Source organism: Tiliqua scincoides, chromosome 2 (assembly GCF_035046505.1).
Source record: "Tiliqua scincoides isolate rTilSci1 chromosome 2, rTilSci1.hap2, whole genome shotgun sequence".
Classification (NCBI taxonomy): Eukaryota; Metazoa; Chordata; class Lepidosauria; order Squamata; family Scincidae; genus Tiliqua; species Tiliqua scincoides.
Genome location: NC_089822.1, coordinates 244895702 through 244915113, shown reverse-complemented (window position 1 = coordinate 244915113; position 19412 = coordinate 244895702). Strand labels below are relative to the sequence as shown.

At 45.0% G+C, this 19412-nt stretch overlaps 1 protein-coding gene, 1 long non-coding RNA gene and 1 pseudogene across 14 annotated transcripts in view; all 3 read right to left on the bottom strand.

Annotated features, from left to right (window-relative positions):
- FHIT (fragile histidine triad diadenosine triphosphatase) overlaps window positions 1-19412 on the bottom strand; it is a 1225929-nt gene that overhangs the window by 480652 nt on the left and 725865 nt on the right. The window lies entirely within an intron of this gene.
- Window positions 1-19412, bottom strand: part of LOC136639580 (uncharacterized) — a 254232-nt gene that overhangs the window by 122211 nt on the left and 112609 nt on the right. The window lies entirely within an intron of this gene.
- Window positions 8742-8860, bottom strand: LOC136642384 (5S ribosomal RNA; annotated as a pseudogene).

The window sequence follows — 19412 nt, the reverse complement described above, 5'->3', positions numbered from 1 at the left end:
CAAGAGGGGCAAATGCCCTGGCACCAACCCTCCAGGGATGCCTCCTCAAGCCTCCCCCCCCCCCGCTGCTTGCCTGCCCTTTTCTTTAAAGGGAGAGAAGCCAGCAGCTCCGCCGGCTTCTCTCCCTTTAAAAAAAAAGCCTGACAGAGGAGGGGTGCCCAGGAGCACTACTGGAGAGGCAGCAAGAAGCACTGGACAGTCTCCGGCAGCGACTCAGCACTGGACTGAGTAGCTCCCTCTCCCCTCTTCCTTTATAGGAGGAGAGGTAAGGGGCGCCCTAGAGAGGCAGTGCAATGAGAGTCGAGACTCCCGTCGCACCGACGCTCTAGGCTGGGTGCCCCTCCCCTCTCCCCTCCTTCAGAGAGGGCTCCAGACGCGAGAGGGCTCCAACCTAGAGCGTCAACGTGACTCCCGTCTGGGGGTTGCCCTGGGCGCCGGGACCCCCAGGTATGTCACTGGTGCTGGGGCAGGGAGGAGGGTGGATCAGGCCCAGGAGGGGGGATCAGCAGCCATGACACACTTTGAATCCTGACCCCCCTTCCCAGGCCTGATCTGTTTTCCTGGGTCAACAGGGACTCCCGCCAGAGATATTGCTAGGGCGGGTCCAAGTTGAACCCACAGCAGCAAATAGGACATATCCCAAGGCAAGGGGACAAGTGTCCCTTTACCCCAAGGAGACCTCCATCAGTTTAAAATCCCCCGCAGGATAAAGCGGTAGCCGCACCAGCGCCGCTGCATCATCGTGCAGGGATTTAGAGAGGACTGGCCGTCCGTCTCTCACAGCTGCAGTTATCCATGCTTTGGTTACTTCATATTTGAATTGTATTGTGCCATTCATGGGCTACCCTTGAAAACCATTCAAAATTCCAGCTAGTGCAAAGTGCAGCAGGGAGGGTTTCAAATGGCGCCACGTTTTGTGACCATGTGACACCACCTGTCAGCTCATTTCCAGGCCTGATTTGAGGTGCTGGTTGTTCCCTTTAAAGCCCTCAATGGCTTAGAACCTAGGTGCAGGGCCTCTGAGAGGAATTTTGCAGGGGGTACAAAGTTTCTTTTGGGCCCCTTTGCAAAGGGGGAGGGGGGAAACAGAGCGAGGGAGAGTGGTGACAGGCGAGCAGAATAGGGGCAGGGAGGGGTGAAACAGGGTGGGGGGAGGGTAGAGACAGCTGGAAAAGCCTTTGGAGCCCAGGTCTACCAATTCATGTGGCATCAGTAGTGTCCCCAGCATCCCCAGTCGTGGTAGTGTCCCCAGCATCCCATGCAGGCAACAGGTCTGAGTAGATAGGAAAACAAGTTCTCAAGAAATTTCTGGGCCCCCTCCTTTGGCTCCTGGGTCCCCCTTTTGACCCTGGGCCCGGGTACAAATTACCCCCTTTACTCCCCTCTCCTAGGCCCTGCCTAGGTGCCTAAAGGACCCCCTTTCCCCATGTGAATGTATTGGTCCTCTGAGATCCTCCGAGGAAGCCCTCTTGCATGCCCTTTTGCCTTTTAAAGCTCCCTTTGTGGTAATGCATGAGGGAGCCTTTTCCGCTGGGGCATCCACCATGCAGAAATTCTTTCTGCATGAGGTGAGATGGGAACACTTTCTGTGCCAATGCTTCAGCGATGGCTGAAGACCCTCCTGTTTCAATAGGCTTTCTAATTATCTTTGATCAATTTAAATTGCTGTAAGCCTGGGAGGGGGGAGGAGAGAAGAGGCTGAGAACAGGTGTGTTTGCCCGAGACCAGCTTGTGAGAATTCATGGCAGAGGTGAGATTCAAACTAGGGAAGTCCTCCTAACCACAGTGGCTTAGCCACACCATCAGGCACCTGGGGGCACAACAGTTTTAACATACACCTCCCACCCTTGGCCTTAGAAAGGCACATCTGGTTTTCAGTGAAACTGGAAATGCCTCTGGCAGACTTTCTGAATCCTTCAGAGGCTCAGGGAGGCCACACACAGCCTCCAAAAGGCACCTAGGGAAACTGACCCCCTCAGCCCCCCCTTAGCTATGCCACTGCCTAACCACCATGTGAACATTTATATTACACAAGTCTGTCAATTTTGAGACTTGCTGGGATGGGATGGGGCACTTTCATCCTGATCCTAACACTGTCTGAAATACTGCATATGTTTCTTGTTGGGCTGCCTTCAAAAGCCACATGAATGAGCCATTAAGACATCTTTTTGTTCCCCACACTTGCATCCATCCCCATGGGAATGACTTCTATTGAGCCACACACTGTAGGTGAACCAGCCTCAAAGGAGGGAAGGGGAAACATTATAGGTGTTCCAGAAAATTGTCATGTTCTGTACTCTCCTCCCTCGTCTCCTCCTGGCCCCCAACACTATGTAAACAAATGAATATTCAGGCATTGCTAAAGCATGCACACCATGTAAATGAGAGCATGGAACTTTCCTCCTCTAGTTCATACAATCCTTGACAAGATGGAAAACAACAGCTCATCTCAGCTGTGTCGGTGTCGTTGAATACAAACTGTCACTGCCGAAGCTGACAATAAAACGAGAGCACAAAGAGCAGCCATGTGCTACAAACAAAGGAAACCAGTTGACTGGGGAGACAGTAATGCAACATGGGACCTTTCAACCCAGGGTTCATCACTTCTAACAAATGATCATCAGCTGACCAGTGTGAAATGCATCCGCGGCTCCAGTTCAATTCCTTGACAACAATCATTCATATCACCAAGTTATCCACACAACTGGCATCTCCGCAGGTAGGTTTAATCATTTCCTCACAGTGTGATGCAGTTGCACCTCTCTTTCCAAAATGGCAAGAATTGCAATAGGCGGGTAACACAGTAGGCGGATGCCTGCAGAGATCTGAGCCGGTTGTGGTGACAAAGAGACTATTTCCATCTCCCTGGAAAGAAAGAAAGAAAGAAAGAAAGAAAGAAAGAAAGAAAGAAAGAAAGAAAGAAAGAAAGAAAGAAAGAAAGAAAGAAAGAAAGAAAGAGCAAGCTATTTGGACAATGAAACAGGAGGATGGCCAATCTGTGAGCACCTGAGTCAGGACAGCGCAACTCTATGCTTGGTACATAACAAAGTGTACGGCTTCTTGGAAAACTTGGCTAAAATTAAACGGCCCATCACAGATGGGCTGGTGACCTGCTCCATTTCCATAACTTATACTTTGGTAAACCCATATTGTATTGGCCTCAGTACTGTACTTCATATTGTACTGGCCTCTGTACTTCAGAGCCTCTCACATAACACCAGAACCAGGGGACATCCACTAAAATTGAGTGTTGGGAGGGTTAGGACAGACAAAAGAAAATATTTCTTTACTCAGCGTGTGGTCAGTCTGTGGAACTCCTTGCCTCAGGATGTGGTGATGGCATCTGGCCTGGATGCCTTTAAAAGGGAATTGGACAAGTTTCTGGAGGAAAAATCGGTTACGGGTTACAAGCCATGATGTGTGTGTGCATTTTAGAAATGTATCCGAATGCCAGATGCAAGGGAGGGCACCAGGATGCAGGTCTCTTGTTATCTGGTGTGCTCCTTGGGGCATTTGGTGGGCCACTGTGATATACAGGAAGCTGGACTAGATGGGCCTATGACCTGATCCAGTGGGGCTGTTCTTATGTTCATGAAGCACAGGACTAAACATGTACCTGAGTTATCTGAAATGTACAAATAGAGCAGAGCAGACACAACCTGATGTAAGAGGTGGCTCACTGCATTAGTGAAAATTACTTCAGCAAAGGGGGTTACCACAGAATTTATCTCAGAATGCCAGATGCAAGAGAGGGCACCAGGATGCAGATCTCTTGCTGTCGAGCACTCCCTGAGGCACCTGGTGGGCCACTGAAAGATATAGGAAGCTGGACTAGATGGGCCTTTGGCCTGATCCAGAGGGCTCTTCTTATGTTCTTCTGTAGGGAATGCTTATCTCCATTTACAGGGAGGGGCATCTGTACTGTTTTTGGCTGTGGTTACCATTCAGACAACCCAACCCAAAGCAACTTCCCACACAGCAATGCAGCAGTACCAACACCACACCTGCTGTATCCCATGGGGGAGTTTCGGCATCTGGAAGCCTCCTCTGGGTAATACCGTGCTGACCCACTAGGTAGACTCAGATCTGCTCCAGGTCTATCACTGGTGCAACTCAATGTGGAGCCAGGTCAAGGGATCGAGGCTAGGAAAGAGGTTAGGATTTCAGTATGTGCTGCTGCCACCAATATCTGCTACCCAATTTCCCAAACCAGCACCTCTCCGTCCCCTCCTGTCACTCAACAGCAATCTTCTGAGTTCATGTCTATTGAATATCCAGTTCTCTTCCGAGAGCCCCCTTTTCATTTTCCTTTCACCAAAGTGCTTCAATCTCTTTTACATTTTAATTGAATCAAATTTAATTTAAACGAAATCAAAGACCCTTTTCAATACATCTACATAAGAAAGCACTTAATCTTAATAAACTACCATTTAGGATGGAGAGAGGAAGTCTACAGGAGCTGTGAAATTTATATGGCAAATGAACATTCTCCCTGTTCACATAAAAGAGGAATGAAAGAGTCCAAACAAAGCGCATTCTCCTATTTCAACGGGAGCCTGATGAGTAGAGGTGTACTACGGGAAAGGCATTGTGTCATGGCTGGGAATTTTTCTCCTGAATACGTACACCATCATGTTTTGGGAGGCAGTTCAGAATCAGGAGAAAAGGGCATTTGTTGGAACTCTGCATCAGGAGACTGGAGATCCTCACTCCGCTTACAGATTTTATTACAAAACTTGGTGTCAACACGTCACCAGAGTAGCAGCTTGGGCATGGACATGGAGACACATCAGGAATCATGTGCATCCTGAGCGATAGGGTTGTTCTTTCTGAAGATCCACAAATCACTCCTGTGGTGATTCGCAAAGTGGGACGCAAAACATGTCACAAATTTCCAGGGACACCAATGACCAGAATGCATTTGACCAGGACCCCAGTACCACAGCAGGACAGGAGGGAGTGCAATTTACATGATCAAGGATATATAAGCCCTCCATATCTTTATCCCATCATTCTTAAAGGATTGCCCATCTCTCTGACATCTGTTGTTGCATGGTTTGAAAAACACCAGCTGCTGTCCTATATCTTTTGCTCCTGAACTCCATGTTAATGGGACAGTGTCATTGTTCAGGACCCAGCGGCAGTTCAATTTTTAAATCTTCCAATCTCTTATAAGCTTTCACATTCCTTGTCCTGAACAGCCGTTTGCTGGCAGAAATCCCATAACCCACTGTTAGTCCATTCTCTAGAACTGGAAAATCACAGCCCAAGATTACCATGGCAGAGAAACCAGAGAGGGAATCAGCTCCTTTGCGGGTTTTGAAATTGTTATAGAACCGCTTTGTAGGAGAATAACTATGGCAGGAGGGAAAGGGGATGCAAGCAATTTTCTCCCACCTGTCTAAGCACTCCTAATGTGTGGGGGAAATGGCAAAATACAACATTTTAAGTGGCTCTGAAAATGAGACAAGGCTTCTGCTGTCTTCTGCAATTTGATATTTTGCTCAATTTCTCATTCTTGCCAGGAAGTGATCTATCTTTAGCCAGTTGGAATTGAGAAGCAGTACTGCTGTTTGCAGCTTGATTTCTCCTGGACCTTCCTCTGTGATCTCTATTAAAAGCTTCTCACATTAACAGCCTGGACGATATCCTCTATGCTACTGTTTCTCCCACCACTCACATTCACTTCAACAGCAATAATTTTTGCTTCCCTATTAAGAAGCCAGGTTTGCATTCCTTGTCCTCTGATCAAAGCATACATTCTACGCTCAGACATTTGATGCCATACTAGATCCTAAATAAGGAATTCACACAGGTAAAGAAGACACTGCCAACTGGGTCAGCTCATTGTCAGACATCTTCCTCTGCCACTCAGGAGCAAAACAGAAACATCATCAATTTTTACTTGAGTAAAATTGTAGATTTTGGATTGATACCAACCACCAAACAGTGCTTAGACCCAGGGGAAAAGACCCGATTTTTAAAATACACCTTGCATATCATATTGCTGCTGCTACCATCAGCCATACATTGGCTCTTCTAGCCTCTGTATCGACTGTAAGCAAGAAGATTAAAAAGAATTTACAAGCTCACCGTGCAATATGATTGAGCAGCTTCATGGGTATGTTTGTATGTGGGTATGTTTAGCCCTGAGGGGAGAAGATCAAGGGGCATACCTTGATGGTTAAATAGCTGGTTTGAAAGCAGGGGAATGGCTGCCAAACGTTAGAATGTTTTAATTTAATTGGAGATCTGTTGGTTGCACAAAGTAGCCCTAGTTTATTAAGAAACGTCTATTTTTCGCTCCTCTTATTGGTTAAATTCGTCAGTCCAAAAGCAGGCCTTGCTAAAACGATCCATGAGCTGCCTGGCAGGACAAAGTTCCTAACAACACAGTCCTGGAACGTGCTGGAATCCCTAGCATGTATGCACTGCTGAAACAGAGACGCCTGTGTTGGCTTGGTCATGTCGTGAGAATGGATGATGGCTGGATCCCAAAGGATCTCCTCTACGGAGAACTCGTGCAAGGAAAGCGCCCTACAGGTAGACCACAACTGCGATACAAGGACATCTGCAAGAGGGATCTGAAGGCCTTAGGAGTGGACCTCAACAGGTGGGAAACCCTGGCCTCTGAGCGGCCCGCTTGGAGGCAGGCTGTGCAGCATGGCCTTTCCCAGTTTGAAGAGACACTTGGCCAACAGTCTGAGGCTAAGAGGCAAAGAAGGAAGGCCCATAGTCAGGGAGACAGACCAGGGACAGACTGCACTTGTGTGGAAGGGATTGTCACTCCCGGGTTGGCCTTTTCAGTCACACTAGACGCTGTGCCAGAACCACCTTTCAGAGCGCGATACCATAGTCTTTCGAGACTGAAGGTTGCCAATACAATACTAATACTATTGGTTAAATTGCTTTCTCAATGGGAATCCATAGTCTTTAGTATCATAAAAACACGCTGGGTGTCTTGCTCTGGCTTTGCCTACATTTCATCAGCTCTTAGAAGGCCTTAGGATGCATTGTGAGGGCCAAGCAGGCTGCGTGTGGACTCTCCAGGTCTCAGATCACCCTCTGGACAAGACTGGTGGGGGCAAGAGGCTGCCCTGGAAGTGTGCCCCAGGGTGGCATAACTTCCAGCTATGCTGCTGGTCACCACCTCCTTTACATTCCTGAGAAAAAGCATGAGGGGAGTTGGGATCACAGGATAACTGGACTGAAAATGCTCCAGGGCTATGAGGTACATGAAATAAGTAGTAAGAAGGAGAATTCTCAGGCTCTGATCTAGAAACCTAAGCATGCACAGAGAACACTGCCTTCAGTGAATAAAAACAAGCAGTACCAGTGGGATGTGAGATTAGGGGTATGGGAGAACTGTTTATCTAAGATCAAAACAGGCATGCAATGCTCAGTAATTTCAGGGGTTTTTTTTCTTTTTCTTTTTCTTTTGGTAACATTGTGGGCCCAACAATTGAAACGAAAACAAATCACGACAAGCTACTAGGGTAAGATTTCCCAAGGGATTTCTTCTTCTACAGCTTTTCCAGTATGTAAACCACTTTGAGAACCTTTTGGTTGAACAGAGAAAGAGTAATAATCGTAATTTCTCCACCGCTGAAAAGGAACTTGCAGTTAAAAATCCCTCCAGCAGGTTCCACATCACTTTTAATTACTTTCCTTTTAAAGTTAGGCCTAGAACTCTGACGACCCTAAAAATTAGAGCAATATGGAAAGACAAGGAAAAGTTACCCCCCCCCCCAAAAAAAAGCAGAATATTCCATATTTGTTGGAAACCAGACATATTGGAAGAGTGAAAGAACAGATTAGTACACCGGGCAAGATAGATAGAAGGTATACAGTAGTTCAATGGTGTAGAATGAACTTCAAGCACACAAATTCAATCACTGGGTTGTGAAGTTACGAGATCTCCAGTGGCAGGGCTGGGAATAATCCCCAGCTGAAACCCTAAAAAGCAACCTGACCAGATAGCTACAAGGACCAGTGGCCTGCATCAGTACAAGGCAGGCAGCCACAAGTCCAATATGCCTTCTTTCAATTCTACAGCATTTTTAACCTGAACAGTTCTCTAAAAGTATTATCAGAGGCATCCTTACATTGATTCTAAAAAGTGACTGCAGATAGCAGTAGGTGAAACTTTTCATGTTACAGAGATCAACATAAATCTTTGAAGATCCAGCCTCTATTCATAGACACAACTATAGAGGCAATTTAAAATACTGACCACCCTGTTCTCCAAACTCTTGTTCCATACCAAGCACTACCTCTTCCCCCACCCGGGGAATTAACTGATTTGTTGCAAGTGGGTTTGTAGCACCCATCTTAGAATCTAGCATTAATTTTTAAATTTCCATAAAACTCTGAAACATCTGGTGGGGCAGGTTTTAATAGATCAGGAGGCCTGCAGGGGATGGGACTAGCCACTGCGCTGTAGGCATTATAAAAGGCTGTTTGGATTTGCACCAGCAATTTCTCTGGTGCAGATCCAAATAGTCCCATAGGGGTGGCTGGGCTGTTACTCGGGATAAGGGGAAAAGTATCCCCTTACTCTGAGTTGCACTCCAGCCTTGCACTGCATACAATGCATTTGACCTATCTATTAAAGCACAAGTTAGGATTGGCTGCCCATATGCCTGCCCCATAGCTTCTCATTCACTTGACAGGTTCTTTTTGAGCATAGATGACATGGCCTGGTTGGCTGGCAACCTTCAGTCTCGGAAGACTATGGTATAAGCCTACAACACCCAGTATTCCCAGGCGGTCTCCCATCCAAGTACTAACCAGGCCTGACCCTGCTTAGCTTCCAAGATCAGACGAGATTGGGCATGTGCAGGGTAACAGCTACCAAGGAACATTTGCTACATTTTTCTTCCCAAAAGCAAGATGACCTGCATCTTCAGACACATGAAAACTAGTTGATTACTTGGCCAGGTCTCTGCCGGACTCCCAAACCTGAAATGTTGGTAGCGTTTCTTCCAATCACTCATTTGCGATGGAGTCAAAACATTCACAACTCATTTCCCACATGACATTTTTACATAGAGTGCGACATGGAAGTGCAGATGTTTATAAAGTGACAGAACATGGTTACTGCAAAGACTGATAAAACACCATCAAATAATGGTGGAAATGCCATTATTTTTTCTATTTTATTTCATAGACTTTTCACTATCCTGCTTGAAGTATATTTTATAAGAAAAAAAAAGAAACAGAATATTAGAATTATTTTAAGTTGCTGAGCAGATTTTATTTTTAAATACATTTGCAGAACAGTCACATCTGCTTTCTCTTTCCTTACAAAGATGAAATTTTAATATTAAAAGGTGCAATCTTGTAGAAGAAAGAGAAAAATTAGTAATTCTTGGACCGCTTGGCATGGATGAAATTTTGCTAACAGGTGTCAGCCTGAACTTTTCTAAAAATACCATTGCAGAAATAAATGGACTGTGAGGTATTCTTCTCTATATGGCTTACTTCCAGCCAATCCTGAGCTTTGCGGTACCCTCTGGAGCAGAGGTGCCAAAGCAGCTATTGTTGAATCCTGCATGTGCTGGGAAGCTGATGGGAGTCTCCCCCCTCAAGGCAGGGGGGAAAGCCTCAAGGCCTGCAATGGGGCATCTCAAGTCTGCGCTGGCTATTTTGCCTGCACAGACTTGCAAGACTCTGTGTTGGGCCTTCCGGTCCGACATGGAGTTCAGGATCCAGCAGAGCCCACCCTGCCCCGGTTCCTCCCCCTGCTCCCATTCAGCCCTCCCTCACCGCCTGGTTGGCAACCTTCAGTCTCGAAAGACTATGTTATAAGCCTACAGCACCCAGTATTCCCAGGCGGTCTCCCATCCAAGTACTAACCAGGCCTGACCCTGCTTAGCTTCCGAGATCAGACGAGACTGGGCATGTGCAGGGTAACAGTTGCTGCCTGTCTGTCCCACTTACCCCTGGCGGCGGCATATCCTTCTGTAGGCACTAGACCCAGCACTCGAATGGCAGGGGGCCAGCGCTCCCCACTCCCCAGCTGCCATGAATGTGCTTTACGGCATGTTTACATCACCCAGTGCACTAGGGCTTAGCACTGGCACTGAGAAAGCTCTGGATTGGGCCCTTCTTCAGTTAGATTAAAAAAACTATCCATCCATCCTTCCATGTTAAAAATATAGAAGCCAATTTAATAACATTAAATGTTTGGGGCTCATCCCATCATTCCACTGTCTTCTCGTGGGTGGTTCTCACAGAAAAAGAGCTGCTAGAATCAGTCTTTCACTGTGTTCTTAATGTGTTTCAATAAAAAATCTTCGTGAAGGGAATACCTGAGTATTCCTTTGATGGAGAGTTTTACTGAAATATGGTGGGAATACCAATAAAGGGAGTACCACTTCTGGCAGATTTCCCCCCCCCCCCAATCCCTTGTGACTAACAAAACATGCAGCATCACAAGGTGCAACTCTACCACCTAGCAATGGTTGGCAACCGTCAGTCTCGAAAGACTATGGTATAAGCCTAGCAATAGGATGATGTAATTGCCTGTCATGGTTGGGCTTGCACATCTATTGGCATGGCAGTGGAATGAGGCACTCTGTGGTGTCCAGCTACATCCTGCAGAGCTGGAGGACTCATCCAGGGCTGTTTTGGCCATTCGTTCAACTCTGATGCAACGAATGATGACATCATCGGCAGGCATTGCAGAGCCAGTGAAGGTGAGCTCAACAGGTTAATTGGGAGGGGATAGGGCTTTAAAAGGGTTTCAAAAGCAGGGAAGGTGGGAACAGAAAGGAAATGAGTGATTCAGGAGGGGAAAGGAGTGAGGGGGAAGAAGGCTATGAGGGGAAGTCACAAAGAAGCAGAAAAAGAGAAGACGAAAGTATGATCAGCAAGTTGGAGCAAGATATGGGACAAAGAAGGAGGGGAGAACCTGAATTGGGAAAAAGAGGGGGAAAAGCCAGATGGAAAGAGGGAGTGACTGGGGCAAAGAAACCAGGCTCACAGGGGATAGAGGGAAACTGAGGAGACTGGGACAGTGAAAGATTCAAGGGACTGCATAAGAGGATTTGGCAAAGTTCAGCATGAGGTTCAAGCCCCTAAACCCCAGTGAGGATAACTAAGGGGTGAAGATTAGTAATGTTGGACTGTATGCATTTGGAGTTCTGCTCTTTCTGTCCTTGTTGCAACAAACCCTCCCTGAAGCACATTCCTGTGACAGCATGGACCCTCAAAGAAAGAGAATCCCAGGCATGTCCGACCCCACCCCTTCTGATGTAGACCTCTTCCCCACCCTTGGGATGAGATGAAAGAGCAGGGGTGACTCCAACTCCCACCATATTAGTTCTCATTATTTAATCATCTTCCCCCAGCCCTGGCTCTAGAGCCACCTGCACACACATGCACAGCTAGCACACTGCCAGAGCGTGCAGTATTATCTTGGTTATCCCCAAGGCATTTGGTTGCCTGAAGCAACCAAGATGTCTAATGCAACGTTTGAACCTGAGTAGCCTTTGTGATGCTGCAGAGGATCCTTTTCCAGGATGCACCTGTCAGATTGAGTACTTCCTTACTAGTCTAAACATATTATTTCTCCAGGTAGACATTCAGGTTGCCTGTACAGATGTGCTGGCCCTGGCTATGACGCGTACTTTTGGACTAGCCCAAGTGATGCACACAAAAGACTGGAGTCCTGGATGAACACACACAATGGCAAGATCTGGAACCTCTCGTTTTAAAAGCAGTATCAGAAGAAGCGTAATACAGATCTATTGGCAAAATTTAACTAAAGGATTTCTTTTTATTTTTGGGTCTTAGTGTACAAATTCATTCAAGCTGATGACAACACTTGTCTGGTGGATTTTTGCTTTCGATTAGAATATAATAAAGAAGCATCAGCAGCACTAGACTACTAAAAAATAAGCTCCATTATACCTAAAGCATTGATATTTTGATGCTGGGATAAAAAAGCTTGATTTATGCCAACTTAATACCATTGTTGCGTTTTTAATTGTTCTTCACAACATTAACATGGGTAATCTCACACAAGTAGAAAGGGATAGATATTATAAACTGGAAGGCTTTAATGGGAGCATATATTTAAATACACACACACCGCGCACACACACACGTATATTGTCAAAAGCCTACAATGCATAATTTAGATAGCACAGATCTTTTCTTTGATACTCTCATCTTTTAATTTAGTTTTAATCATTTCAAGCAACGGTGAGATGATTTAAGACGTCTAGAAAGGACACATTATTAGAGACTGTCGATTGATCTTAGGAAAAGCCTTCATCATAAAAAATGTATGGCTTCATATAATTAAAAAATCCAAGCACTGTGGGTTGACAAAAGTACTGTGGGCTATTAAATTATTCAAAATTGTGTTTCGTTACAGCAGCTGTTTAATTAAAAGGTAAAAACTGCAACTAATCCACTACGGCTGAGTGAAATATAATCTATAGCAGAGTTTAATCCCCCTAAGACAGAGAACAATGATATGGATTCCAGAAGTCAGGGTTTCCATTTAATGACTTTCACAAAAGGAATGACACAATATTCAAACTGGAATAACTTTGTGTGACTGGCCAAATGACAATCTGCTTTATGGCCAGCGAGATAAATCTGGATTTCTTTTCCCTTTTAAATTGAAGTTCAACCTGTTCATGACTTCTAACAGCTACATCCGTCTGGAACACCCAAAAGACATTTGTTTATTGATCCTTTAACTACCTCATTAATTGTTTATAATTAAAAAGTTGTTTTAAAATGAATTCAAGGTGATGAAGCATGAGGTCACCTTGATAAGGAAGCTAGCATGAAGGTTTTTTTTTCCCCTTCAGTATTATTGAGAGCGTGTACAAATGAAAACATGATGTCAGAATGAAAAATCCAAGAAGCCACCAGTGAGCTGGGAATCTAGAGTCATTTTGATATCCATGCATAGATCCAGCAGATCCCTTGCAATGCACGTCTAACAGAAGGAACTTTATTTTTCACATTTTTTTAATACCACCATTTCTCCAAGGAGCTCAAGGTTGTGTACTCCTCTCCTTTTGTCCTCACAGCAATGCTATGAGGTAGGTGAGGCTGAGAGATAGTGACTGGCCCAAGGTCACACAAGAAGCTTCATGACTGAACAGGGATTTGAACCTAGATCTTCCAAGTCTGACTCCTGAACCAGTGCACCATCCTGTCTCGTGACTTCTCAAGAACTACCTTTCCAGCTCCATAAAGGAAATCATTCATTAGGGTTTGTCATACTAAATCATACTAAATTTCCTGTGCGCGCTTACTTTGTGGCAGAATTAAAGGGCCATTGGAGCAGAAAGTGGCGAGCCTTAATTAAGCAGGCCAGGTGTCGTACATGTGATAGAATGAGCCCTTCCACCTTTGATCTGCTAGTGATCACTCTGCCAGTGATCACAGGCCTGACCTACAGAGCTATTCTTTAGGAGTGAAAAAGAACAGTCGCCAGGTGGCCATCTCGTCAACGTCAGCTGCCATCTGCACCAAAAATGTGCTAAATTATGTTTAGTTCTGTTTAATGTGAACTATTATCCATTAGAGGCACAGCTGGAAGCCACAAACTCGTGTTAATTGAAATTTCAGCTGTGACTTAAAACCTCTGTCCCAGACATTAAGGCAAGTTCCTTTACCTGCTGCGGCTTTTAACCCAATAGAAACACACACTTTTAACCCATTCCGTGCCAAGCAGTATATTTTAGGGAGATGCAAATACACAGTCTTCTTCAAAATTGCAGGATGCATTCAAAACCTCCTTGTTCAACAAAGATGTTCGGAGGCAGTTATTCTAAACCTTCAGTAGCACTTTCTCCATAATGTTGCAGTCTTCCATCAAGAAGGGTGCAATCCACCAAGCTAAGCCCCCTATGATACATTTTATTTTTTAAAAATGGATGTGAACAGTTCACATTACCAAACTCTAACTGGTAAATTATGCCCTAACCTGGTACTGTATAGTTATTTATATTGGCCTGCATATGAAATCACCCATATGTTGAAATCAACATTGATTATGACCACAAACATAAAGAACACATAGATCTGCAAGCAATGCCCATCTGTTATCCATGTACAGGTGCAAGGGACATCAAATACAACTCAGTTAATGAAAAGGATGTGTATTCTTCTAGTCCTGTTTCATTCTGCACTATGTTGGCAACCTTCAGTCTCGAAAGACTATGGTATCGCGCTCTGAATGGTGGTTCTGGAACAGCATCTAATGTGGCTGAAAAGGCCAATTCGGGAGTGACAATCCCTTCCACACCGGGAGCAAGTGCAGTCTGTCCCTGGTCTGTCTCCCTGGCTATGGGCCTTCCTTCTTTGTCTCTTAGCCTCAGACCGTTGGCAAAGTGTCTCTTCAAACTGGGAAAGGCCATGCTGCACAGCCTGCCTCCAAGCGGGCCGCTCAGAGGCCAGGGTTTCCCACTTGTTGAGGTCCACTCCTAAGGCCTTCAGATCCCTCTTGCAGATGTCCTTGTATCACAGCTGTGGTCTACCTGTAGGGTGCTTTCCTTGCACGAGTTCTCCATAGAGGAGATCCTTTGGGATCCGGCCATCATCCATTCTCACGACATGACCTGCACCTGCAATCTTCTGCACCTGAAGAACTGGGATGATCTTCTGCACTCTTTCTAGACTCTGGCTTAACTGGGATAATTCCTAAAATGCCATCTGCAATTAGATTATATATATTTTTTTCCTTTTGCTTTCAGTGCCTTTGCACTGCTCTATATAAAATGTGAAAATAAAATTAAACAGAGAATTGCATTGGTCCCATTTCAGAAACAAAACCACATCATTTTAAATTCCAAAACTGGGTGATCAATTCAAGTAAGGAGAATTTCAGAGTCATCCCTAGCTAGGCACTGTAATTGTCAATATCTCAATACACAGGGAGAGCAACTGACATCCCACATGCATCAACCTAACAGGGCAGATAGGCTGGATGAATGAGTGCTAACACTGATGTGTTTGACAATGGTTGCATATTTCTCATGTGATTATAGCCAATCTCTTGTGTTGCCAACACTGCATAGTCATGTGTACATGTGTCTTCCTACACACGTCATGCATGCACACACAGGGTGTTGGCAACCTTCAGTCTCGAAAGACTATGGTATTACGCTCTGAATAGTGGTTCTGGAACAGCATCTAGTGTGGCTGAAAAGGCCGATTTGGGAGTGACAATCCCTTCCACACCGGGAGCAAGTGCAGTCTGTTCCTGGTCTGTCTCCCTGGCTATGGGCCTTCCTTCTTTGCCTCTTTGCCTCAGACTGTTGACCAAGTGTCTCTTCAAACTGGGAAAGGCCATGCTGCACAGCCTGCCTTCAAGCAGGCCGCTCAACTCAAATTGACTCAAATTGGGGGAATTATCAATGCTGCAGTGATTTTCAACCACTGTGCCCCTGTAACTTGTTGTGCCACAAATGGTCTTCAGGTATGCCATGGGAGCTTGGGAAAGGGTTATATATTAGTAGGGCCATTGGGGGATGTGAGCTCCTGGCCAGGAGTGCAGTGTGCCTTATCAAAAAACAGGTGGTGGGCCTTGACAATTTTAGCACCTTCACAGTGTGCCATGGGATGAAAAAGGCTAAACATCAGAGAGGCTTCTGTTGTCATAAAAGGGCTGCCAATAGAGTGCAGAGCGCTCAGTTAGCAGTCATTTTGGGAGTTGTCCATCGTTGGACCCATTGCAGCTGCCAGAGCAGGTAAGGCTGCGGCAGCGACTGGGAGTGGGGAAAACTGGGTGGGGAGGAACTCCTAAGATTGCCAGCTAGAAACTAAAATGAGGTTCGGATAGACTACACATGTTGGGAAAATGTGGACCTTTATAATAGCTATGAAAAGCATCCTAAATACACAAAACTGATTCCTTACAAACCTTTCCTTACAAGACTTTCTCCCCCACGTCTGAAAAGAATGGGTCTGCAATACTGTCCTCTACGCAGTGCCTATCTTCAGTTGCCATGGTACATTCTGTGATAATGCACCCAGAAAGCCAGAATGAATATACACCCGTCTATATGGGCTATAGCTTAGAGCAGGCAAAGGCTTCCACAGTTATCTCCGGTGACATAAGCAATCAATCATTACTGCAGAATGGAAAAGAGGTAAGAGTTTTCATTCAAATGAACAAAACAGTAAAGATGAAGAACGATATGGTAGAAAACCCTCTCATTACAGAACTTGGGCTTCATCAATTTTTAAATCTTCCATTTAAAAAACTCCATCCTAAAAGCCAAGAAGCCACTACAATAGATAGCACTGCATCTGCTATCTTTCATTCCACTGTTATAGATAACGTTCATAAGTTGATTGGCTGATTACAATAAGCTTATTTTCAGAAAATTATATTTCTGATCTAATACGAGACAATAAATAATTCAAAAGTTTTGCATTATTACAGGGAATTATATTTAGGAGAGCAACCAGGGATCTGTATAATGAGAAACATTCACCTTGCTACAGGAATGCTACTCCACATTTAATCTTATAATATTCCCTTCAGGGTGTACAAAACAGCTTGCTGGCAAATGTAACGATTTCTCCATAGGAGAAATCCATAGGGCAAAAATTGGTAAGGTAAACAGTGATGCGGAAATAGAAATTGGTTTCCATCTGAAAGTCAATGAAGGTATATCCCATCCCATTGGCCAATTGCCCAGAGTCGGTCTGGCAAAAACCACTGAGCCAAAGCCACTACAAGAATGACTTGCCAAGAATGACTTGCTACAAAAATGTTGTGGTCGTCTGGGTGGGAATGAAGTGGAATTCGCATGTTCAAGTGGCCATCTTCATATAAGGTAGCAGTTTCCAAACAGTCACGGCACCCTGTGGTCACGGAACCCTGTCGTGATGGCACCATCGCCCATTCTCCTGAGTGCCACCATCTTGAATCATGTGACATCCAGGAGATCCAGTAAGAAGAGGCCACCAGGGACATCCCATGGCACCCCTGTGTCACGGCACACAGTTTGGAAACCACTGATATAAGAGGATCTGCATAAAAAACAGTCTTCCGAAGCACAGTGGACAAGGCCCAAAACAGAAACAGTAACAACATGATACTACACGTATTGATATCACTTGGCCTCATTGTCTGGGATGGGGCTGAGTGCAGTGTGGTGCAGCATATGAGAAGGGGACATCACAGACCTCATGCTACAGACTAGGCCTTTATATCTCTGTAGAGGGAATGTTCGTCAGTGATGTCAGTTCACGTAGTCAGTTCCAGCTCATCCATCAGGGAAGGGCCAATGCTAAGCAGTCGACCAAATGCTTTGCACACAGAAACACATGTGCTGTTTTGGGCTTGCACTGCCTGGAAGGTATTAAGAGTTCTGTTTCCCCTTTCTACACATGAAGCAAATATTTGCATGTTCTTTTTCTGAAGTTTGAGAGTTCAAACTCACAAACAGCAGCCAAACTGCAGACACTGAACTTTGGGGGGGGCGGCGGCGGGGGGGGGGCAGGAGCTCAACACAGGGTAAAGGGAAAAAAGTATCTCCTTACCTCAAGTTGACTCCAGCCTGCACCTAACCTGCGCTGTGCAGGCCAATTGGCTTGTCTCTTCCAGTGCAGGTTAGGATTGGGCTGCCCATTATATATACTTAACAACAGTATATATTTTAAACAATTGGAACTCGCCTTCTGTCACCTCTCAGCAAATAATAGAATTATAAATCTGTGCTCAGATCTCATTTTTGACAATGCAATTGTCACTTCCTATTTCACCTGCACCAAACAGCTACTCCAGTTGCACCATTGCACTGCTTCAAAATATCAGAGGCAGAGAATCACAGCAATCCCAAGAGGAATACTTTCATACAGGCTGCAATCCTTATGTGGGATTGTGCCCAGTCCTATCCAACTTTCCAGCACTCATGCAGCCATGCCAGTGGGACATACGCTGCATCCTGAAGTGGGCGGGCAGCCAAGGAGGCCTTCTCAAGGTAAGGCAACATTTCTTCCCTTACGTCAGGGCTGCATTGGCACTAGAAAGTTGGATAGGATTGGGCCCTAAGTCATATCTGCCCAACACTGCATATATGCAACAGGGATAAAATGTGTACACCTGTGGGCCAGGCAAAAATGGGTTGTCCCATTGAAGACATGGGGCTTACTTCTGAGAAGAAGAAGCTGGTCATTGTGCTGACCAGGAATGATCCTACAACTCAAAAAATAAGTTCAACTATTGAGTCAACTAGACAAGTTTCAACAGCAAAGAGCTGCTGAAATGTTCACCAGTGGGTTTCTATGTAATCATAGTTGATTACAGCTAAGGTTCCTTAATTGATTTTTCCTTTAAAAATATTAATGGAAATATATTTTTCCCCAAGCTTATTTCACTACAATACATGTTCCAATATTTAACTAAAGAAATCACTTTGCCCATAAATTCATATGGAACATACGGTATCCATTTATTTTCCTTAAAATTAAATTGTCATTAAATTGTCAATTTCAGCATTTTCCAAAACTTTCCCCAACACTTATTTATTATAATTATGTATTTAAAATATGTGCTCTGCCTTTCTCACAAAACTTTTTGACTCTGAAGAAGGCTAACAGTGGAACAGAATAAAGCAATCACTGATAATGACCAATGAAAATACCCATCAAACATGATAAATAGTTCATTAGCAGCCCAATCCACTGTTACTCCCTTTGTGATGGTGCAGCAGCACTGGAACAGGTTCCACTGAATCCCACAAGGGTGTTTTGGCTTTGGAAGGCCTCCTTGGGTAAGGGAACATTTGTTTGCTTGCCCCAGGATAAGCCCATGGTGGGTCAACCCAGACCTGTGCCAGCTGTATAGGTGGTGCAAGTCTGGGAAGATGGATCAAGTCTGAGAAGGGGGTCTGGATTTAGTGTGTGCTAGTACTGCCAAATCCGTCCCCTCCCAGGTCTGATCCACCTTCCACCTGACCCCACCACGGACCCATTGCAACTGTCATAAAGCAACCTCCACTGGTGAAAAACACATTAAGCCAGCACCCAGCCAGCATAGAATTAGGCTGTAGAATTACTAATATAAAAGCAAGGATAAAAACAAAGCCAATCAATACTCAGCAGATAGGCATCAACCAACTGTCCCATACTGCTTCAGCCTTCCATTCCAATTAGTTAGCATGACCTTGATTAGGTGCACCCATGCCTCACCCACTCTGGAAAGAGGTCCTGGCTGACCTCCTGGAATGTCTGCTAAGGACCAGGGTTCAGAGAGTTCAGAGAGGCTATACACATTTGAAAAGGGAGACTACAGGCAACCAATCGGAGAAAATGGAACGTTATAGACCAACTTGCACTTCAGCCTAAATGCATTATGTGCTCTGCCTTAGGATTGAAGAATGCAGAAGAGTTGGTTGCATATAACCTTGTAAATAAGTTAGTTATGT